At 35.6% G+C, this 25601-nt stretch overlaps 1 long non-coding RNA gene across 2 annotated transcripts in view; it reads right to left on the bottom strand.

Moving 5' to 3' along the window:
- Positions 1-24851, bottom strand: part of LOC116444597 — a 153034-nt gene extending 128183 nt beyond the window's left edge. The window contains exons 1-3 of one of the 2 annotated variants that reach the window (XR_004240397.1): positions 23827-24851; positions 22042-22114; positions 21812-21918 (exon numbers count right to left, since the gene is read on the bottom strand). This is a non-coding gene — a long non-coding RNA (uncharacterized LOC116444597). The remainder of the gene's footprint in view (positions 1-21811; positions 21919-22041; positions 22115-23826) is intronic. The other variant, XR_004240398.1, reaches the window with a different exon arrangement.
- Between the last annotated feature and the right edge of the window lie 750 nt (positions 24852-25601).

Raw genomic sequence — 25601 nt, 5'->3', positions numbered from 1 at the left:
CTTAAATAAGTATAGTTGATATTTGTAGAGCATCACAACTTGCTGAAATCCCAAGTAAATGTTCCAAGTTCATTCTCTCTGAAAATGATTTGGAGGAGGATGAAGATTGAGACCACTGCATTGAGAGAGAAGGGATAGGACAAGTCCAGGACAACTTGGCTGTCATCTGTATTTCAATTTTATAATCAATTCAGTCTCTCAACATTATTAAATTTTTCTCTAAGATTTCGTTTTAGTTTTAATAACTGAAATGTGCCAGAAAGTTTAAAGAAAATGGGGATGTGTTTTGAATACTCTATTCATTACTTTATCTGTATATATAAAATACCAGTAAAGGCTGAAAAATGCAAATGAGTCTGCAGCTCATAAATTTTAGAGATTCTTTCCTGATGACATACCTTTGTCTGACAGAAGGGCAGCAGCAAGCCCTTCTCAGGAAATGTGAATATTAGTATGCTTTTCAGACATTCAAGCCCTGCTGGATTTGTGAATGTACCCTTATTAGCTGGCTAGAAGCTTATTCAGCTCGTCTTCTTCCCTCTGCCATGTTTTTCAGATCACTTCTGCTAAGAGGATAACAAAAGTTGCTTCTGACAACACCAGGCACTCCAACCCAAGCTGAGCTGAAGCTGCCAGCTAGAACCAGCATAGAGAAGCAAGAGCAGGGACTGAAACTGGCTGGGACTGAAAGTTTGATTTTTAAATGCTGCTATCTGCAGTACTTCTGAAAAGCTGAACAGAAAGACAGAAAGCATAGTTCTCAGCATAAGCTGAGAAGAAAGATGGGACAGCAATAGAAGGTTTATTCCACACTATTTTTAATTCTTCTGGACTCAAGCCCTAAAATTAAGAAACTTACCTGTAAAACAAAGAGGAAGCACCCATACATGCATCCTACAATGGAGTAGTAGTAATAATAATAATAATACTGCAATACAGTCCTGACGACTGCCAAGGCTGTGTTCAGTTGCTTCTCAGTCTGAAAGCAAGTTCAAGTTAATTCTCACCAGCTTAGGATAAACTGACAAAATTGTGCTCTGAGTGCCAGACAGCCTCCAATTAGTTTCAAATAACTTTAAATATTGCTGTAAGGAATTATCTATCTCTTTCTCAGAACAGACATGAACCATCCAAGAACCATAAATAGCATATGAGGCAAGAACCAAAGTTATTCACAAACTGGACCCAGGGCACCTAAAAGACACAGAAAACTCAGAAGTAAATTTGCAGAACTGACTGCACAGCCAAATACCTTGGACTCCAGTTAGCAGAGAATTTCAACATCTGTTTTCATCAAGGGTATTAAACATGTCCCTAAATACTCTGAAAAGCACTAGGCAAGACAACCAACACCGACTAAGGTAAACAGACTAGTTCCACAACACAAGGTTTAACTCCTCCTGAGTAAGTGCTCCTCAAACAATCAAAAAGCTCAAGCTATCATAGTTTTCAGCCTTTCTCATTCATATTTCGGGCCCAGTATGATTTAGGGAAAACTGAATATTTCAACCAGCTGGAACTACTTTCACCCCAGTAATTTTTAATAGAAGAACTAGTTTTGAAGCAGAATTATCATTTACATCACTAAGATATGAATCAATGTTGCTGGTTTTTTTAGCAATATGTTCCAGTGATGAAGGGTACTGTACTTACCTGAAGTGAATTCTCTCTCTGCATGAACTAATACATATATTAGAAGGACAAAAAGAGTTCTAAGGAACAGGTAAAAAAATTAAATAGTTGGAGGCAATTAGACAAAATGGGCAAAACCATTCATTGTTAACGTGCAAATAAAACCTCCATTAAAACCAAGATTTGAATTTAAATATGGAATTTATCTTCAGTTTTGTGCATTATCTTCAAGTCTCCTTGTTCCTAGTCGAGGCCCAAATGATCAAAATATTGGTTTTTAGAACACTAAAATATTTCACCACTCAAGAATGTTTCTTTTTTTCCATTTTTTGCCAGTCAACGCTAATTGAATCCCATTTCACCAATACTGCCAGCAATTAGAAGCCTCATTTTTCAGTGAATAAATGTCTTAACAAAAAAATGTCACCCAACTCTGTATAGAATACTGGCTTAAAAATGTGAACCCCCACACCAATTGGCACTTTGTACCCAGCCCATCAGACAGCCCCCCAGACCTGCTCCCAGTTCTGGTCACACAAGCTATTCAGGGTCTAATTTAATTTCTTCTCACTTCTGGTAAACTTCACACAAAATGAACTACAAGCAGGTCATTTATTACACCTGTTGAGAGGCTACTCTGAAGAAAGAAGCTTTTGAAATGTATGATATATTCAATGTTCTAAGTTACCAGAATAAAGATATTCTCACTCAAAAAAAAAAGTAAAAATAAGCAGTAAATGAGCATCACTTTCACAGATCCAGCTAAGATAGACATTCACAGTAACTAAACTGAGAGCTCAAAGATGACTAGATTAAGTATTTATGGGTTTCTCTCATTTTCCTTAAAGTTGCCACCAAGGTTTACTTTAGAGTATTCCTGTTTAACTAAACTTCACAATAAACTGACTTCCTTCATCTATGAGATTTATGCATTTCTTCATGCTGAAATGACCTCATGTCACTATTGTGTATTTAGTGATAAGAAGGTCTCATTCCAGCAATAAAGCCATGTGGAACACATTACTCCAAAGCCTATTAAGTATGAAACATTCAGCATTTATTTACCACATCGAGAGAACAGAGTCCTTAAAAGGTTATTTAGACTATAGCATGGAGACTAAAATATACCCAGTGTCCCATTGATTTGACAGCCTGCCATCACTGTCTCATACAGTCTTAATTAGAACACAATACGTACACACACACTCTTCTGGGAAAACATTCCCAATTACAAAGAGCCACAAGAAGAACAGCACTGCTTTTGACAGCTGGAATGCACATATTGTCATAATCCTGCTGGATACCTACTGTAAGTGAAAGGTATGTATCTTCCTGAACCTGCAAAGGTGATGTCAGATTGAATAAAAGTCAGTGTTGTAGGCCCAGCCACCTACGTGCCACACGGACGACTCCAGCTTTTGCTGAGGGGGAGGAAAATTGCTTGTCGTTTTTCTTTACCAGTAGAGCTCATATATCTATTTAAATCAGAAACAGGATTTGGGGGAGGAAAACGCTTTTCAAGTGCTGTCTCTATTGCAAATATAACAGCTCCACCTTGAGGTAGGACCCAGCGAATGTTCGTAGAAGGTGCAGTCAAGCTGAAGATGCCCATCAGCATACAGTCAGCCACAACTACCTAAAACATGGATTGACATCTCCTGGTGTCCCTTTCTGCTTATCTTCTTAGCATACAAGAAGGCATGTGTGTGCACGATGCATGTGTCTGGACAAATTTACCGAAGAGAAATTAAATATATATCAAATAAACATCAATTTGACAGAGCAGCTCCCAAGGATGATACAAGTCAAGCATAACAAGGCCTGACAGAAATAGTCCTTCAGAAGCAGGAATTATCGAAGCTTCTCTTTGAGTAGTGCATACAAACAAATTTCAGACCATTAATTTTTTCATTATTGTATTCTTCCTAAATGAGGAGTAAAAAGATTAATATATTTCAATGTTTCGTTTACATCACAATTCAAATATTCTGAGATAACAATTTCAATGCACTGCTAAGCATTGCGAGTAAGTAATCTGCTTTTCAAGTACTAATGACAGTATTTATAGTTAAATAGGGGGTTATTTTAAAAACTGAACTGCTAAATATCAACTTGCATGTTCTTCAGACTACTTCAGGAGTTTTATTTTTAATTGAAAGTGTAACAGTATTAGAACTTTTCTAATAAATCCAAATTATGTCAGCTAGATTGGCAAGTCCAGACAGACATAAAACCTGTGTTGCATTTAAATAGCTGTTGATAAGGGTACTGAGATAGATTGATTATGGCATGTATTATATATTTGGTTGAAGACTATCAGTAAGTGGAAACAGTATTTGTAGCAAAAAATCAAAGTTATACCTGTAGAATAAAATGATAATAGAATAATGGAAAAAAATCATCATCAATGGAGGTCACCACTCTAAAGAGGGCACACAAGTAGTCAACTTGAGAAAAGACTGGAATTAGTCATTTGTGCTGGTTTTAGCTGGGATAGAGTAAATTGTCTTCACAGTAGCTAGGATGGGGCTGTGTTTTGGATATGTACTGAAAACACTGGGCAATATAGGGATGTTTTAGTTACTGCTGAGCAGTGCTTACACTGAGTCAAAGCCTTTTCTACTACTCACACCACTCCACCAGCAAGGAGACTGCAGGTGCACAAGAAGCTGGGAGGTGACACATTTGGGACAGCTGACCTCAGCTGACCAAAGCTGATACTCCATGATAATCCATGGTCAGCATATGAAGCTGAGGAAAGAAGGAACAGGAGGATATTTGGAGTGACGGCACTGATCTTCCCAGGTAATCACTACACACAATGGAGCCCTGCTTTCCTGAAGACGGCTGAACACCTGCCTGCTCATGGGAAGTAATAAACAAATCCCTTGTGCTCTGTGTGTGAACAGCTTTTGCTTTCCCTATTAAACTGTCTTTATCTCAGCCCAAGAGGTTTTTTAATTTGCACTGCAGTGGTGGGGAGAGGGGAGAAGTGGAAGTGGTTGTGTGGTGCTTAGTTGTTGGCTGGGGTTAAACCACAAGATCATTCTGGAAAACAAAAAAAAAGCAGAAAGAAAAATTACAGGGGCCTGACAGAAGCACAACTTTGAAAACATGTTAATAAAGTTATTTTGCAGGTAAGAAATAGAAGAGATGAAAAGAGGCTAAAATTTTGTCTTATTTAGGTGAATGGGAATTCTGCCGCCAAGACTTAAAACAATCCCACCCTTGGGATATGGGTATGACTCATTCTCTTTTTTGCTCTCAAGTGTATAGAAACTTATTGTGACCTTACCAGCATTGACAAGAGCTCTCTAAGACTATAAGTATTGCAAAACAATTGACCTAATTTATAAATTAATTTAATCCATTAACCATTGAAGACAATGAGGAACTTCATTTAAAAAAGTTTTTGCTAGTTCTAAGATGACAGGAACATGAAAGAAACTTTAGACCTGGATAAAGAGCAGATAGTTTCCTAATTTTTTTTTCTTATGTGAAGAGTAATATACAAAATATATTTCGAATTTATCAATCATTTCTAGCCCAAACTATGACTCTTCACAAAATCTCAGGGTAAGCCTGCTACTTTCTTTGCCAAATTGCTTTATTTCTAGCTTTATTAAGGGAAACAATGTTATCCTGATGTGAAAAGGCAACACAAAAATAAGCATTAGCTTGATTTTAAAATTCAGTCAGCATCTATAATTTGCAATGCAATCTCTTTTATAGCTTATTAAAGTAAGTGTTAGTGAAACATAATTTTAATTCTGTACAGCTGAACAGACTCATATATATTTATGACTGCAACAGATGTTTCTATGGGCTCATTTAGATGGCTTCTCCTTGCATTCCCCTCAGCTGATGAGGTGCCCTTCTATGTTACAAGGAATTCCTTTTACATCACAGTAGTACAGCTGGTTAAAACCACCATCTGCACTCATAAATGCCTGGATTGTATTTAGCCACAATATACAGAACTTGAGAATGCCTAATGAAAGCTGGAGATGAAGTTTTACATTATACTGGATGGAATTTGCACACATTCAACTTTTAAGTCCCTAAATATTGTTTATGTTGTCAAAATAACTCAAAGTAGGATTTTACCAGCATTTGTTTTGTGGTGGCCGTTTGGACCAACACAAGATCAAACTGTGATTTAACAATTTTTTTTTTCTAATCAGTGTAGCTTGCTTTCTTAAATGGTACATCATAAGCAATAGGAAAAACTTTACTCACTTCAAATCCATTATTTAAAATCATTATTTTCAAAACCAGTTACATTGATAAATTCCATTTATAAGAGTCAGTAATACACACACAGTCCATAACATCATTTACTGCCACAGCGCAGTGAAGCCCTAACATACACACTGGGCTCCCACTGCCTGGTAAAAGAGCATTCTCAGCTTATTTCTAGAAACCAGTTTTAGGAGCTCTGATCTTCACAAGGCTCAATTCAATCTGCTGTTAAACATGTGACTGCCTCAGTATAGCTGCTTATCCAAAACTATTTTAATCTACCTCTCTTTTAAAATCTATTTTAACCTACCTCTTCACTCACAGGACTCACTTCTATTAACTGCTTTAGTTCCTCTAACTAAAGCAGCTCGAATGATACATTTCTGCTTCTAGACTTCAGGAGTCCAAGCACTTGTTCTCTCACAGCTTTTTCCTCCACCTCAAACTAATTTACCCTGGAAGGATTATAGCCAGTAAAATTACTTCTGTATCATTTCAATAAGGAAAAAAAGTGTTTATATAAGCAGTTGCACTGAAACACTATAGAAAATTTAAAAGACATTCAGACATATTTTTAATCGATCTGATATTGATTTGCTATTGATCAAGAGACAGAAATTCAATCTGTGGCCTGAAAATCTTTTCACTCATATTTTAAGGAAGAAACAACTCACCTAAGAAAGCTTTATATATGTAATTTTACTCTTCTGCAAAGAGGTTGTTCAAGCAGTTGCTCTCCAGGGACTTCCACCTACCCTTTTAGATATCAAAACTCAGCTGCAAGAAGAGTAGATAAAGTAGACAAAGATGCTGAGAAGTTTGCTGCAGAACACAACACTTTCTAACAACTTACAAAGATCACTCATGTCACAATATATCACCATGTTTTCAAACATTACTATGTCGTTAATCTTTTCGTAAATATTACATCTGTTCTGCAGCTTCTGGACACACAAAAAGCGCCAAACTTTAAACATCATAGTTAAGAAAAAATTAAATTCAGTGGTTCTTCTATTGAAATGTAATACTGAATCCTTTCAAAGCTATTTTCTGGACTCCCAGGTCTGTATTTCACAGGTTAAATTTGTCAGAGCTGTTAAAATTCCCAGCAACTGCCAACCTTTACTTCTATAAAGTAAGAAGAATTTTGAAAACACAACACATTTGATGATTCACCTCTGCAACAATAGTCATTTTGAAGAAAACACATGCCTGGTACTAACAACTTCTAGAAGCCCTATTACACCTATGGGAGAAAATAATATAATTACCACAGAGAAATGCAACTTTAGGAGGAGCTAAGTACCCTCAGTTTTGTTTGATGTTTTATGTTTGGTTGGGTTAATTTTGCTTTTTACCTATAACTGTACTGAAGTTGCAAACTTCCAGGGTATTGTTGAAGAAGCGTCAGTTTTGCCCTACTGAAATAAACAGGAGTACTTGTTTTTCAGCTTAAAAGGACTGTGTTTTCCATCCTGTTCCACTAATGAGAGACTTTATAAATTGAAAACATGATATTTAGAACCAGAGGGAATAAGTATATATCAATGAGGCATTTTTTTCTGTTGTTCAGAAATTACTAGCAGCTACAGTAACATTCTTTTGGTTCACCTGTGTTTAATAGCAGATATGAGTTTGGAAATCTTTACAGGAAGAGAGAGAAATTTATTTTAATAATTAAACATTTAAAAAATAATTTTTATGAAAGCTTCTCCAGAAGCCTTGTAGAGGTTTATTTGTTACAAATTGCTGCACTTCAGGTAACTTCTAAGTCAATCTAGAATCTTAGAGCTGTGCTTTGGTCACTGCTGTCATTCATTTGAGCTACAGGATTTAGTGCCAAGTCATGAAGGGAGAAGAACACAACTATCACATCTGATTGAAGTTACACACCTCAGTAAAAATGTGTCCTTCAGAGTGGGAATTAAAGTAGTTTTGTTAATTCTAAGAGTCTGATCTACTTAAATAAGTACTATTGGTGAATAAGTGTCTGACAAGGCTATCAAAACAAAGCAGAGCTAACATTAACATTTACAGTGGTGTCAAGATGTTGAGTCTACCTGTCAGATGGTAGTCTTGGCTAAGATGGATGCCTAAAAATCTACTTGTTCCCCAACTCCTTTTTAGACAGGCAAAACAATTTACTTCTGAGCCAAGAGTTGTCTAACCCATACAACAATAGCATACCTTCCATTTTATTTCAGTAACTGAAAGAAAGCAGACTAAACTTCTGTTATAATGCAGTTTCACTGTCAGCTTTAGAAGACTCATTTCCAGCACTAATTCTACTTTTCAGAAATCAAGTGTCCATAAAGAGAAAACCTATATAAATTAAATAAATGCAAGATTTCCATCAAATCTCTCAGAATGTCATGATTGCCAGTATACAGAACAGTTCCACTGAGAGTATGTATTTAATTCTTAGGTGGAATGGGTTTGATTTTGTCTTGTCCTTCTCTTCATAAATATGGCTGGTGGTTTTATTTAGCTGGTTACTTATGTACTGCCAGCTTGTTTGTAATGTTATTATTTGGGGACATTGGTATTATTCATAATAGAAAAAGAATTATGAAGAAATATATATTTTTCTTTAAGAAATGCTATTTCTTAAAGAAAGGGCTAAATTTAGTGATTACGTGAGGAGATTGTTCAGTTCTGAGGTATTTAACAGCTGGAACTCAGGCCACATACATATGACATGTTTAGGGGCTTGTATAGTCAACTTCATGAACAAGTGAAACCTCTAAAACACATTCTGTTTGTCCCAAATTTAAGATTTTCTTCCCATTCTGATTATGTGTATGTAATAAGCTAATAAACTGTGGTATAAACAATGCAACAGATTCTTTCTGGACCTGCCAACAGACTGAATAAAACTGTAAGTCTTATACAGTAAATCTAAAACTGAATAATGACACAATGACAACTTAGGTTCTAATCACTGAAAGAAATTATTATGTCACATTTCATGAGAACTTTCACATCTATTCTCAAAGTCCATGAAATCTGAACACCTCTTTGCTGAGTGTATTTCCTTTTAAATTCAGGAGAATGCTGCAGCAGAGTTTGAAAATAAGACTGGTCTCTCATTCTAACATCTTACTGATTTCACTAAAGGAAAGTGCAATAGAAACAAACCAGAAATTCCACTTGCAGGATTTGTCTCATTAGCTTCAGATTTGAATATAGTGTTAAGTAGTTAAATTTCTGAAGGGTTTTTAAATAGTTAACCAAGATTAAAAAAAAATCAGAAAATAAGTTCCTCTGAAAAGAACTATCATAATATAAAAAGATCTTGGTCTAATATTCTGCATTTAAAACAGTATTAAAATATTAATATTAAAAAAACAGCACTAAAGGAAGAATAATTATTTAATAATATTGAATAATATTTTAATACTTATCATGTACCTTGGGATTTTAGTCAAAGCTTCTGTGAGAGAAAAACAAACCTGGAAAAGAATGTGTATATCCTTCGTGAATTACTAAAGCCCCAGCAAATTACTGTGGATATCCAGGCAACCATTCACCTGCTGCTATCAAATGAGAAAAGAACAGTTACCTTGGCAACTGCTGTATCTCATATTACACTGTGTTACTTCCAAGACAAAAACATGGTCTTAGGAGAGAGTTGTGGAGACCATGTGGGTTTTACATTTTCCCTGGCAATGTCCTCAGGGACACCAAAACAGGCTTATAAAGCCATCCCAATTCTCAATTAGATAGAAAAGAAATGCATTTTCATTATATGAAATGCAACTAGGTATAGTCTCCATCTTAGTCAATATATAGACCATAAATATTGTAGGGAGTATTTTATTTTGTTTCCCTTTAATTTTCAAGGGGAAGAAATATTCATCAGATTCCTCAGGAGATTCAAATTACACCACACATGTTTTATAGAAAAGAATATAGGCATGTACTATGTATTTTACATTTCCCTTAGAATTGTATAGATTCATGTGAAATGCACTATAGGACATTATGTCATCTCTTAGTGACTGCAGTACCCATGCACATCAGATATGAGCTAGAACTGCTGAGATTTTAAAGAGTATAACAAAGCATATTTGTTTTATTACTAAATTATGCAAGACTTCCTCCAAAGGAGAACAACAGCGTTTATATATAATCTGACTCAAAACTAAGAAACCAAGAAACTAATTTTAAAATGGTTTAAAAAGGTCACAGTTATTATGAAAAAAAAATCTAACATTTTTGGTACAGGAAGCCTCTGTGCTTCTGTGTATTCTATACCTTACATCACAAGACTGGCATCCAGAACCTAATTAAAATTTCCATTGAAGACATGGACAGAATTTTTAAAAAGCAATTTGAATAACGGTTCCTAAAAATTATAGAGAAGAGTGGCTGTTTCTATTTCCCCACAAACAAATGTGCTTATATACCAACCTTTTTTCTAAATAAAAAGAAGGTGGAAATAAGTTTTATAAGTCAAGTACAGGGTATTTAAAGCAAAATTGTTAAGGCAACGAGGAAGTGATGTATCAAGAATTACACTACAGGATACTAAGTCACCTAGTTAAACTCTCAAGTAACCATTCTTCCACTGAATGATCGATTATTTGCCACTTGTTGATGACAAAGAAGACAGCTTTTTACCTGGAACCTGTCAATATTTTCAACTTAGTCATTATCAGATGAACTTGATTTCAAACACTCTATTAAAGTTTGAGGATACACTTTGCACATGAAAGCCTTTCAGTAATTGTGGCTGTAGATCTATTCGACAGGTTACATAGGTGCTATTCGAGTTATTTCATCCTAATGTTTTCCTAGTTAATGAGAATCTCAGCCTGAAACTATTTAAATTCATCTTAAGGGAAAAAAAAAAACCAAAAACAACTAAAACCCCTCACCTCCCTCAACCCTTTCATCACATGAATGTAGCAAAAACCATAGTCAGTGGCTGAATCTGAATGGTTTTGTTTTATTTTAGATGTTTTCTTGCATATATACATGTTTTCGATCTGGAGACCTTAATTACTGTTTTGCTTTTACACAGTATAGCATAATCCTCTAAGCCCCTCTGAAATCACATATACTCTGGCTTCTTTTGCCTTCCTAACTGACCAATGAACATTCTTTTTATCTGACTACCACACAGGACCTTAAAAAACAGTCATAAGCAAACTTTTCAAAGAAACTGTGACAAGCCAGTGTATCATCATCTTTTATGATCTTGCCTAGATGTCACAAATTCTGGGGTTTTTTGATTCCTACTGATTTGAAATAGGGATGTAGTTCTCATACCAGATTACAGACCTACTTTTTGGCTATTTATAAGTAAACCTTTCTTCCTTCCACATCTAGAGATGTTCTACTTCATATGAATAGTATAGTTCAAAAAATCGTGCTTTCATGCAGGAAAAAAACCCTTTATTTTATTATATTTGCTATGGTTTATTAGTGTTTCTTTTCTGGTTTCCTTTTAGTCTACGGACAAAGTATAAAAGAAATTTTTGTTTCACACAATTACTTGGATAGAGAGGTACTTTTCAGTGTTATTACATACTACTTTAATTATTACTATTACACTGGCTTTATTCTTCTGTTCATACTAGACAAGCCCCTGAAAATAGCAGCCACTCTCTTACAGTACTGCCACCCAGTAATGTAGCTGGAGACAGAGGAACATCCCCTGCCCAAGCTGGTGAGACATGAAACAGAGAATCAAAGATTTTCTAATGTGTGAAGAGAAATTCCTTTCAGCTTCTCTTTACAGTTCTATTTGATGTCCTGTAGTCTTGTGTTTTGCTGTGGTTAAAGAGTTTAGTTCTCTTTGTCCTGTCAATCCTCCCTGGAACCTTGGTGTGCTGGAAGCTGCTGCAAGAGGCCACACCAACATAAGGTAAGGTCAAAACCACCTTTTTGAGCAGTAATTCTTCATGACAAACTAGGACGATCAAGGAGGACCTTAGCAACAGAAGACCTATACTTGAGAGCATTAACAAGAAACAAATTTCATACTACTAGGAGCAAACTAGAGTTTGTATTAATGTTTTTACTCAAAACAAGATATTATCAGTATTTCACTAATTTCTAGTTGCCCAATCCTCCTAATTCCATACATGCACTTCTAGTGTACAGGCAAAACTTCAGAAAAAGGGAATCACCTCCACAGAGGATTAAAAATTGGGAATGTGACTTAACATCTGTATATTATCTTGGTATACTTCTAGAGGAAAGAGAACTTTTTATTTCCATGCCACTTTTAGATTACTGATCTGACTTGTTTCGTAAGGCTCTTAAAGTACACCACTTTATACTACAGGTATACATATAAATCTTTGAAAGAACAGAGCTACTTCTTCATTTTGAAATAAAACAAGATGCTCATGAATAAAAAGAAGCAACCCAATCCCCCCCCAAAAACACAAAAAAAAGCCAAAACAAAGCAAAATCAAAACAAACAAAAAAAACAAGAAAAACAACAGTGTTAAGTTAAAAACTTCAATTATTCAAAAGAGTCCAGTTGTCCAGCAGTTAGACTGGGATTTCCCAGACTAGACCGAACAGAGATAACACAGGAATCATGCCTTTAATAGTAACTTTTCTCCTACAGTGCTTTAAACATCTAATGCATGCACTTTACATGTATTAGCATAGTTATACCCACTTTACAGGCAGGTTAAGTCCAGCACATAGAAATGAAGCACCTCTCTCATCACTGCTCTGTCCTTGGACTAACAGTAAAGAGAACCTGTATACCCTATATTTCAATTTGATACTTTACTAATCCAGACTTCATCTGATTGTAGTATTATCAGATGCTCAGTTTCACACAATCATTTATACCAGAGGATTCAAAATCAAATCTAAAGTCATTATATACAAGTGATACCAAAAAACTCAATTTTATCCTGATGAGAGTAATAGCTGAAAACAGGAGCCATCCAGTCCGATGTGTCTCAATCTCACAAAATGCATGAAATAATCAGAAATCCACCCTTAGGTCTGCTGCTACATTAACTTAATCAAAGAAGGATACAGATACCTCTGGTACTGACAAGACCTAAGAACATTGAAATCCAAGACTGCAGAATTAAAAAGTAAACAATAATTCATGAAATTAATAAAAATGAAAGTGTTGAAAGCTGAAAGAACATGGCTATGAGTACATAGAATGATAAGCAGCATTTAAAAGAAAAAAGTTAAGGCCTTTGTTACCACAGCATTAAACAAGGGCAGCACAATATTAGTTATGCAATTATATGTTCCCAAATATTTTCAAGAAGTTTTAAAATAATTTTAGCAAACAATGAAACATAAAGTACCTGTATATTGTAAGTTGTGATCAACTGGCAAATTATAAAATATTATTTTTTATAGTTTTGTTTTGAAGAAAAATCTAATAACCACTAATTTTGGAAAATATTACTTGGTTAATTCAAAGTTATGCAACTTTCTCTTAGTTATTTCATGCTGCATATTTCCCACTCATCCTTCTCTAGTTTTGCTACTAATCTAATATCAAACTGGTCTTTAACAATTTGTGTATTTTGTAAGACTGATAAACCCCATTTCAGAGCTTGCATAACTAAAAGCCTAGGAATAACTTCTGCTGTGGAGTACATTATCATTTCCATATCCTTTAACTCTGACTCTCTGAAAGTCACATCAAAATATCTTAAGTTAAAGGCTTCAGAATATGACTTTCACAATTACAAATAACACTGCTTATTACACACAAAGTGCTTACTAAACACAAAGTGTTACCACATTCAGGTGTTCCTATTTTCCTTTCCATGCCTTCCTAAATTAATCACCTCCCTTAAAAGTTCCACATAAACTCTGTTTGTTGTTGGTCACCTCCAGCAAAGAGTCAAACATTTGCCCTTTCTTTGTGTGTTTCCTTTGATAGCTTTTGTGTGATCTTTAAATAGCACTGACCTACCAAGAAAGTGTTTCAGTCACAGTGGCAGCAGTGCTTCTAATTTGTCAACATTAAAAAAAGCAGCTATTTGTGCTTATAAAACAAAATAGTTGTTTCCGGATAAACCTATTCATTAGAACAGTTTTGAACTTCAATCTGTTTTACAGCATTCTCCAATTTCCTTGAATCTTACGCAGATAACTGTGGGGCCAGTCTCTGACTCACATTTCAGTTAAAAATGTACTTCTTAGCTGAAGAAAAGTATACTTATAAACCTGAAGCAAAGTTAGGATTATTTTTGATTGGATTACACTAAGTTCATTATTTTCAAGATATTTGGAGCTTTACAAAAATACCATTTGTCAGACTCCATACTTATCTAATTTGTGTCCTGGAGAGATAAGGTAGTTGAGGTGCTACTCCTTCAGTATTGTTGGACTTCTTATCAGTAAAGCTATATTCTTGTTTTCCTCATCAAAAAGAGCATAATAGATTTGCTTTTAAATTGTTCAGTGGTATCACTTGGTTTTGCAAAAAAAAAAAAAAAAATTCAGAAGTTCATGAAGTAGACACTATGCAAGTTATGTAGAGTTAATCAAAAGCAAACCTTCTGAAGAGACCCATGAAGCTTAAGACCTGAATTTGGAAAGAACTGAAAGTACTTGCCTCCCATTGCATTATACAGGCAGAGAACTATCTTCTCTATGGTAATACTTTTAATACTTGATGAAGAAGATTTACAAATCCTTTCATTCACCTGTCCCACAGGCTCTTCCAAATCTCTGTACTTCGACAGCATATATTCTGCATAACATCATACGACACACTTCAAGGGTATCTCTTAGCAAGAGCAAAATGCTTACTCTGACAGCTTTCAAAAAACTGGAGAATATTACTTTAGGAAGAAATCAAGATAGTTGTGTCTCTCTTGCTGAGATTGTTCAAGAAATGACAATTTTTCCTATAAGTGCTAATTGGTTTCTCCTCTTACTCAACACTTTAAGTCAAAACTCTGGTACCCTATAATCATTTCTACAATAGCCAGTTATGACATCACAAATGTGTAACTATTTAGTGAACAATACAGGTGTCTATTTGAGCTCCTGTAGTTCTAGGCTCACTCTAATGTTTCTGGTAATTACAAAAAATAAATAGTCAGAAAGCCAGTTCCTATGTCACAGGGCAGCTCCACCCATGATCTTTGCCTTTTGTGCTTCCAGTTGGAGGAGAACGGCAGAAGTGAGCAGTGGCATGGTTTTAGTGAGACTACTAAATTGTAAAATACCATTCCCAAACCATGACAAGTTAGTATTTTAATTTTTAATCAAGAAAAAAGTAAAATATATAATAAGGCAAACACCACACAAAATCAAAAGCTGACATGTCATGAAAAAAAAAAAAAACACTGAACTTTCAACCTGCATCCAGGGTCTTTTTCCCTTCAACACCAGTCCTGTGCAGCACCAGGGTCATCTGACCAGTGTAAGAAATATGAAGTTTTGCTTGGTTACCACTACAATTTTTGTTTATAGATACGGGATGTTTATCAGAGCATGATTCTTACCGGCGAATATTTACTTGGGATTTTATCAAAATATAACCAGATTTCATCCAAAATTGTGCTGGAATAGTCACCTTATGTTCCAAACAAAACCAACAGCAGTGCAATTGCCTTATAGTAATTACTTTTTCCAACACTAAACCTAAAAGCAAGCTGTTCATATCAAATCCATCCATTATGCCCTGGAAAAAAAATGCTCGAGCTGTTACCCCAGAGTCTGTGTAATAAAGGTCATCTGCATCTCAGAAACACTAACCAATAGTTGAAAAAATGATGGTGAGACGTATTAAGATTTAGAGAATAATGTTTCAAAATAGATTGCAGGGCTTGGATTATGCCTGATAGTTCTAGCAGCTTTCAGAAACTGATTCGTAATACCACAACATTTTCACTGCACAGGAACTGAAAATGAACAGATTGTCCTATTCTCCATTTTGGCTCATGGAGGAATTTTTGCTGGTGAGAATGTTGAACCTAAACCATTGTTTTGATTGATTTAATGCTAGAAAGAGGAGCATCCTTTACTAAATTATTCCTCTTTGCCTCATAACTTTCAGCTGTGCACTGGAACCCCAACCTGTTCCCTTATATCATCATTTGGCTGAAGCAAAATACAACATTAGTTTTTTCTGCATATTTTTTACAACATGTGGGTTTGCAGAACACAGCTGCAACAAGGTGTTTGCAAAAGCACCAAACATACTGCTTTTACTGCACCTACTGTCTCCTTAATTGTCCTAGATTAAGGTCTGATGTAGAAAAAACACCAAGATGTTGATGACGTCCGGGCAAGGCATATCATTGTGTGCCTAGGCAGCTCTTAGAATATTCTATGAGGTATATTGAATCCAGAGAATCTAGTGTCAGGGAATCACATATCCCAAAAAAATCCAAGTCCCAATAACCACGCTGCTTCTGAATGTTTTTCTGAAAACTTCCACTGTCTGTTTTGCACTGTTCATATGCTTATGTGAAAGCCTTAAATGTATACTATTCTTAAGCCTTGGATCTGTTACAGTAAGCTGTATACCCCACACACCCCGTAAGTTCCTTAGCAACATGAAGAGAAGGAGCACTACAAACACATTCTGAAAAGAAACTGACTGAAAGCCTTTGAGGCCCAGTAGGCAAACTATTAAAGCCAGCTTTGTTACGTATTACATGCTGCACAATACAAAACCCTTCATATAAACCTGCCAGTCAAGCATACCCACCTCATTTACCCCAGCTGTCACCATAGATCATAGTTTTTTGGGGGATATTCTTCTGCCCCCTTAAGAAAAAACACACAGTAACCTTGGGCTAGGTTTAAATCACTTTGTCTATCAATCTCCCTTTTCAGTGACTACTTTTATCCTAAATCCATTTTTCATATTACCAGATTAACAGAAGTGAAGACTGTACAGAGCATGCAACTGTCACCCCTCCAAAGAAAAGCCAGAGGTGTATCCATGATGTGCAAAGTTGAAGAGCCCAGCACACATCCATAGCAGCTGCACTGGATGCCAAACCTTCTATTCACCAAAACAGTTAAACTCTTCCAAAATGGAAATAATTCTGTTTTCTTAATTTATGTGAAGTTTAATTTGAAATTTAGTGAAATTTCAGAACTTAAGAGTATCAGCAGTACACAAAAAAATGCAGCAGCAAATAAATGGATTCAAGTGCATTTGATTTCAAAGCAGAAAGACTTTCACAACAATACAGAACTTAGAGAAGCACCTTACTTTAGAACTCTGCAAGCCCATTTTTTGTTAATATTGATTCTTCTTGGACAGAATTCACAGGGTTGAAAGGCATATTTGCAACCTTTTCTACAGTATGGCTCTGTTTGCTTAAGTGCCATAAGTAGAATCCGTCTGCAGTCTTAGTATTTAACTGTAAGTGGATGGTATTTATTCAGCTAGTACATTTTTTCTGACATTTATATTACCTCAAAGGATAACACTGCCTTTGGAAATTCTATTTCAGATTGAGCTAATTGAACTTCTGAAGGCATGGTAATCATGTCATGAATCAGCAGCACTGCTAACAACTTTGAAGAGGTGACGTATCATAGAAATTGATTTTTTTTTTCAGCCTTGGTGAAAAGGAATCAAGTTATATAAGAAAATAAATTAACTTTAAGTGAACCAAACTGCTAGAGGTATAACCTCTAAGTGCCCCACTCCCACAATGTATGTACGCACATACACTTTGAAGATGGCTTGTCTTTATGAAAAGAAGTAAAGCTATTCTAAATATAGGCTTGCTGCTTTTATGGAGTATCTCAGGCTTACAGTCAGCCTATCAGAAGAATTAAATATATTAATGTATACATTATATACTCATGGTGAATAATTTACTCTGAAGTAATTATTAGCTCTGCATGTTCTCTGCTGGAAAAAAAAAGCTGGGGAATTTAAACCAAATTACTTGTAATTGATGAGGTTTCTTATTTAGAGATCATTAACCTAAATCCAGATCATGTGAAACAAAAACAAAAACTAAATTCAGTTTTCTATCTAAAAGGAAGTAGTATTCTCAGAGAGGAACCATGAAGATGCAACAAATCTTCTTCTATAGATAATACAGGCTGTGTCTCAACTGCCTCTAAAAAAATCCACAGTGCATAAAGAAAGGTTCTTATGCTGTATAACACTATTAATGGGAATTTTCTAAAGAGGTCCACACACTAAGAAAAAGCTGAGAATAACTAATCTAGAGTAACAACTGTCTGCTGGATTTTCATACGAGATTTTGGCAGGCAGGAAGAACATTAAGCACTGCAACAGCCCAAAATCTCTCAGCCTTGTGGAGAGGGCATGGGGAAGAGCTGCTGGAAGATGTTAAAAAAAAAAAAAATTTGAAAGGACACCTGTTCTGAAGATTGGATTTGTGCTTTCAATAAAATATCTGTCTATTCTAAATTGACTTTGTCTTGAAGTAGAAGTTGAAGAATAGGCCTCTTCAGAATTTCCAAATCCCTTCAAACAGTTTTGCTTGCTTTTTACCTGCTCCAACAATATTTTGGTTGCTCATGGCATACTGGAACAGTTTCAATAAAAGAATGGCAAGTGCCTCCAAACAAATTAGCAAAAGCCTCCAACTCCAACATTCACCTACGTGGAAAAAATAGGGTAAAATCCCTCACACAAGGGAAAGACAAGAGATCTCAGACTAACATACCTCTGCAAAATGGAGCTACAATATTGAGCAAAAGGAATTCAAGCACATGCCTGTGGTGTATCAAAGAAGAGGCTTATTGAATGTAGCCTCTCTCAGTAAACCCTTGAAGGACCCTTTTGTGAGGATCTGGAGCAGGATTGAGCACAAAACATGTGCCTGGTCATCTAACTGGGATACAATGGAAGCAAAATTTCTGTACATGCCTAGATGCCCAGAAAACTTCAGCTGAAGGCAAGTTTGGCAGCACCATGTCAGGAATTTCAGTTGGGAACTCCATTCCATAGCTGAGACCCAAGGGCTTTTGAGGCTCTGGATCTAAGAAAACATGCTGTTTCACTGCATATTAACAAAGATTAAACTCTCCATGGCATGCAGCAATAATACGTTAAATCACATGTTCTACCTTTACTACAAGAAAAAATTACTTTGAAACTATTTGAGATCAAATACAAATGCCTGCTGGGGGTAAGTCCTGATTCCTAACATTTCAGGGAGAACTAGCCAAAGCACAAATAATTATAAATTAAAATTCTTATTTTATGGCTCAGCCAGGTATATGAATCCATCTTCCACACTGTCTAGAAAGGCAAACATTACTAGAAATGATGTGTTTTCATCAAAAATTGACATTTTGTGTAAAAAGAATCTGAACGTTATATCATCAGGGAAAACCCAGTGGAAAATAAATGAAAAATCTGAAAGCAATTACTACATAAACAACAAAAAGAAACTTTAAAATGTACCACAGTTTCAGAAGACAAATTAACATTATATCCTGTTTACCAACACACAAACCAATGCTCAATTACTTCTAATAATTCACAATTAAATAACAAATATGACCTTTTCTGAAACAAAGAGTTAATTTGAGTTGACTAAAAGATGAAAAATCAATATGCTCTCACCACACAGGGTCATCACTCAGCAATTAACAGGCTTCTGGGGAGATAGACTCACAAGTTTAAATACAGGCTATTTCCTAGTTTTCTCTGAAGCATAAGCTAAGAAAACAATACTATCAAAGATCTCTGCCCACATTTCTCACTGTTCAAGTTAATCTCCACAATAATAGCTAACAGTCCTTTTGAAAGTGAATATCATTTAAGGGTATATGCAGTGATTCTGATACTTTCTTTTAAAACAATCTACAATCAATACTATTCCACTTCAAAAGGACATTAAAAAGTATGCATGCTAGTTTTGCACAATACAATCCTTGTGACCAGATCACATACCATGTCCTGCAGAGGATGAAGGTGGAAAACTATTTTATAAGGCCAGAGGATGGAAGGGGATGGATCCTTGGTTTTCTCCTTTCTAATGGTAGAGGAGGCTTAGTTTTCTGGAGCAGCTTCTGCTGAGCAGCTCAATCACTTTCTGGGTAGGGATTGATGTTTAACAACATAAAAGATTCTATTGTGACATCCTCTGTTGCATGCAGCTAAAGTCTGTTTCAAACTCTGCCACTCCACAATTTCCTGGAGTGAGAAATTTGAGAATTTCGACATTCTGCATGAAAAAGTATCTATTTTATACTGACATCCTAGTGGTTTCAGGGACTGCCCCTTAATTCCAGAACTGTGGAATTTTGTGAGTAACATTTCTGCTTGTCATCAATTTCCTCCTCAGCTATCACTTCTATTAATTTTTAGAACTTGATCATATATATTTTTAAGCCTTTTCCTACCAAAATGGAATCACCCTCATATAGGTTAGTTTTCCACCTCTACTGCATAGTTCAAGATGAAGTAACTTTATCATACTTTTTTTTTTATCCCCAAGACTTGAAAACTTCATGAATTTCTGAAACACCAGAAGGTTATATTTTAAGCAGTAAACCAGGGATTGTTAAACTCTTGCCACTTTAATGATGTTGTGAGCTTTATCATTCCAGCCATGTTACAAAATCTGCCAGTAGAACAGACATATCATGTGACATTACATTCTGCATGTGCCTAACGAGCAAAGGTGATTCTTCTCCCTCTACACAGAGAAGAAAATATATTTCTTTCTGACAGATGCTCTAATGAAAGGTATCATATGTTATTAAATTTCCAGTTTAAAATGTAGTTGAACTTGCTTTAAAATAAGTGTGACAGCAATATTCACTCAAATCACCTGAGACCACTTCTTCCTTGAAGTAAAATACAGAAGCGCTTACAGCCTTGTTATGCACACTGGTTCTGTATGCATCATGAATGCAACATCTACAGAATTAGGTATTTCAATTACTTTAGGGGATTGAGAGAATATAGCAGTTAGATGATAGAGAAATATCTTCTTTACATAGTCTTTAAATAGACTTTTAGATATCACATATGTTCATCTGAAGGAGTTTAGGTCTTTCTGTTCATTCCATACCATAAAAGTAACTATCTCCCCTCAGAATGAATTTTAGTATAAACTAAATTATGTCAGAACAAGTGTTTGAGAAGAGTAGCACTAACAGCCTGCCTATTCAGCATGCAGCATATGAATTTACTGCACATTCAGCATAACAATGAAGGACTGATACATTTTCCTAAAAGAATAAAAGTTGCCAAACACACACTCATAAACTGTCGTTAAGACCTGCAATTTTTCTTAAAGTTTGTAAACAAAGAAAGCCTAAAGCTGCCAAGTAAGGCTGAAAAGGGGATGCCAAAGCAAGAGGTGGGCTGCAAAAAAAATTCGTTTTATAGATGTTGGGTTAAGGCTCAGATGAAGGCATAGAATTAATGTTGAGAAAACAACACACCCTAGAGATACACCTAGTGTAAATAAGGATAAAAGGCCTGCCAAAAAGGAAGGCAAAAAAAAGAAATTTCCCCTGAAACCTTTCTCTATGGGTCATGGCTGTTGGTCCAAGGTAAAGACTTATCTGACCATCCAGTTAGGGCTGGCAGGGAGAGGTTGCCAAAGAGATCCCAGAGCTACAGTATGTATAGGGCCAGGAAAAGGCTGCCAAAGGGGATTGCCAAAGGAAATTTCCCCTGACAGCTCCTGCCTCTGGGCAATGCCTGTTGGTACCCAGTTAAGGTTCCACTAAGGGCACTGGCTGTGAGACAGGTAAGGCTTAAGATCTACAAATAATACTTACACCACTATTGTCCCAAATTTTGTTGCTCATTTTCCAGTAAGCTGTACACTCGTAGATACTTCTGAAAGAGAATGGTCTTACCGTCATAAAGTGGTTCTGTAACCTATGGCACTAATCTCTGTTCTGGAAGAATTCACAAGATCTTTGTGTTTCCTTCACTCTGTAGTACCACCTCATTTTTGATAAAAGACCCTTCCACATGAAAATACTAAGTCCATTCACAGTTACACACCTGAGGGATGAATAACCTTGGAGCCACTCTCCCCCATGTAACCACATTGTTCGCAATCCTACGGGGTTTTTTTTTTTATTCCTAGAGAATTTTTATTTGGCCATGACCTAAGTGCAGAAGGAAAAAAAAGTCCAATGAATCTGAATCAGCTGCCAATTATATATATATATATATATATATATATATATATAAATATCCCAAAGACCCTGATTTTTTTAAAAGAGACTTACAGTTCTATTTTTCCTTCCTTTACATCTCTGTAGACCAGGAATAATTCCCAGAGAATGTGGAACCCAAATCAGGCTGAAAATAAAAGAAGCTACTATTATGTTCAGATCAAGGCTAAAGCACAGAGGATAAATGAGATGAGGAAAGCAGTGCCCTGCCAGCTGGAATTTTACCCAACATGTACAGAGGGTAGCAACCTCCTACTTGTTCATTCTTCTACCTTGTACAAGCAATTAGATTTCAAAAAAGGAATTGTAATTAGACTCATAATCAACATAAATTCGCTCCACAGAGATTTTGATGGATCAGAGCAGACCAGTGAAGCCAGTAAAATCTCCCTTATTGCCTGTAACACAGATGTCAACACATGAAAAAGGCTAGGTAGTTCATATTTCTCATTTTCTACCAGACTTTCTGTTAATTATTAAAAATAATTCTGACATCTCTAAATGCTTAAGGAAACGCTGCTTCTGGTGGATCAGAATATTTACAGCACATCTGCACATATAGGCCTAGGCTGTAGACTTGGAAGGTAAATTTCTCGTAATGTATGGCTATCTATATAAGACCAATAGCTTTCCTACACCTGCCTGCCTGAGTACACAGGCTTTTTTGTTTTAGATCATTATGTAGAATTCTGCAATTCCTAATTTAGAATTCACAGAAAAAACATATGGAAATGTTTTGTCCATCAACCCCCTCTCAATAAATTACAATAACAACTGTACACATCATTCATATTTACGCTGTCTCAGTTTGAGAGTTTATCAGCCTTTTAAACATTTGTTATAAACAGACATTTCTAGTTTCTCCTGGCAGAAAGCTTTATTTTCATTTAAAGCTCTTCCAGCAATTCAGGAAGGATAAAATAACCCTGTACTCAGGGTTAATGGCAACCATAAAGGTTCTTTACCAGAGTGCTACTGAAAAATTACAGCAAATAATCTTCATGAAAATAACCTTGTTCATGTTGTGATCTATTACATATTGTCCTTTCTTCCAGGATAAAAAACATACTAAAATATTAAACTGAATCATGACCCAGAATAAGGTCACATTCTCACAGTAAATAATGTGGGAAGGAGGAGTTGCAGTGAAATACGCAACAAAATTCTCATTAAAAGAACAGCACTCACTGACTCAATGAAAAAATTAAAAAATATATTTTTATAAAAATTGATTATTCAAAGTAAATGATAGGTTCATAGGTTAGCATAGTTTCAATTCCTCAGAAAAAGCAAACAAACAACCTGTATTCATGACCTAGGTGAACTTTCTTACTAATCAGAACAAAATTTTCATTACAATCATGCCTGCTTACATTTCTGTACTTTGTTAATTTGTCTCATAAGCCCTTACTCACAGGAGTTTAATTTTGGTTTTTAGTAAAGGGTCTGATTTTGCATAAAGGACTTGGATTTGGGTCATTTAAACCATATCTGGATTAAATTTCTTCATTGTAAGATATATAAGCAGGAAGCATGTCTCATGTATTTCAAAGTCATCTATTTTTAAGGTGACCAACTCCTTCATTCTTCTTGACAGAGAGCCTTCCTTTTTATATTCATCCCTATTCCTATGACTCTCTCTGCTCAAGTTTGCCAGTTTTCTTCCTTTGAAGAAAAGCTTTTCTATGGGCTCTGTGTGGTTGTTTCTGTTACAGGAAGGGATGGTTAGCTTCGTAGAAGTAATGGTCCTGCATACCTGGACACTGCACTAGAGATCTGGACTGAGGGAACAGCCATTCAGCTCTTCATTTACCAATAAAAGAACTTGTATGCACTTACTTTATGGTTGGCAAGGTAACAAGTACTCTGGGTCCATCTCAACAAATCTTTTTAAGAGCAGTGGCAAAACTAATTCAGAGACTAGCCTTGCTACTTTTTCAATTTCCTTCTCCATGTTTCCCTGGAAAAAGATTCATAATGAGAAAAACAGTATTTTGAGAAAAGACAGTGGCAGCATAGCAGAGGGAATAGACCTAAAAAAGTGCCAGTGGTAACATCAGTTAAGTATTTGGAGGGTTTTGTTTTGTTTTATTTTGTTTTATAGTTGCTTCTTTCATGAGAAAGAATAAAAGTCAGTGTATGCATTTGTAGTTTTCAATGTTACAGATGATTTCTGCTCCATAATCCAATGTACAAATATGTAAGATATTTTGCATTCCTGGTATCTCTTGCTAATAGTTGACTGACAGAACATTTTCTTCTATTTCCCTAACAATGTAATTGTAAGCTTTGAATTGGGCTGCAAGTTGGCAAGAAACAGCATGGGGTGGGGGGAAATGGGTACTAAGATGACAGACAACTAGCACTATTCTTTCTGGTTCATTTCAGGTACCTTTGAAATGGAAAGAGTGATGTAATACACAACTCAATTATTTAAAAGGCCAGAATAAAATAATTATCTGGATCTGAGAACAATTTTGTATGACTTGAATTACCTTTTTACAGCTTATTTTTTAACAGCTTATTTTCTCCACGAGTTAAAATCAATCCTTAAGGCTGCGCAAGTGTTTATTATTAATGATGGATCATTAGACATAACTCTCTAAAGTTATAACTTTAGTCCTAACAAATTTGAAGAACTTCCAATACAGTCTTACATTTTAACATCCATGTGACAGAGGATTAAGCAAACCATAATCATCTTTTTCCTTGTTCAAATACATTCTTTTTAAAAAAAAAAATAGAGGCTCTCAATTTTTCAACTTCTACCCCCAATTTTTTTTACACTAAACAAATTAATTTCAAACACCACATAAGTTACTCATTCTCATTCTTTAAATCTTGAAGAGTGAACCAAATAAAAACAATTAATAAAAATAAGGGTAGCACGATGAACCTCTGACTACATGCCCAGACAGGTTGGTAACTGAAAACCCCTGTTGCCTTTGTAATTTATCTGGCTTTGTCTGTGTTCACAACTATCTTTTTGGGGTTTTTTTCCTGTATTAGCTATAGAATTCTTTGCAGTTTTGAAATGGACAAACGAAATTAAAAACTTACTAAATATGTTAAAGCTAAAATTGGCAAGACACACATAAAAAATGGAAGTGGAGTTACAGCTGTGAAAATGTGTTCTTAGGCATATCCCCCACAGGCAGCATTTCAGTGTCTTTAGGATATATCAGGCACAGTAATAGCACTACCACCAGCCTGTAATTTTTGTGCTCTTCAGTTATTTCATTTAACCACACAATGAGCAACAGAATAACTCACTAACCTAGAACGTGTCTGCAAGACTCGGCAAACTCCTCTGTTTAAAAAGGTGATGCCATGATGATTTTTTGCCCTTTTTTATATATACCTTTTATATATACTCTTTAATATAGCTTTTATGTATCCCCAGTGCTTTTAGCATGCATACTTGTAATTCCTTAAGTCTGATAACTTAGCTTAGACCCAATATTCCGTAAAGCCAGGAGACCAAACATCCTGGAGGCCTCACAGTTGGAGGCCAGAAAGCCCTAAGCTATCCTGAGAAACCAAGGTCTTCCCTAGAACATCCTGTAAACTAAAATAAGCCCATCCAGGGGGGCATTTCCTGGGATGGGGGGGGT

This window comes from Corvus moneduloides, chromosome 5 (genome assembly GCF_009650955.1).
Source record: "Corvus moneduloides isolate bCorMon1 chromosome 5, bCorMon1.pri, whole genome shotgun sequence".
Classification (NCBI taxonomy): Eukaryota; Metazoa; Chordata; class Aves; order Passeriformes; family Corvidae; genus Corvus; species Corvus moneduloides.
Note: the sequence above shows the minus strand (reverse complement) of the source record. Positions and strands in the feature narration are given on the sequence as shown.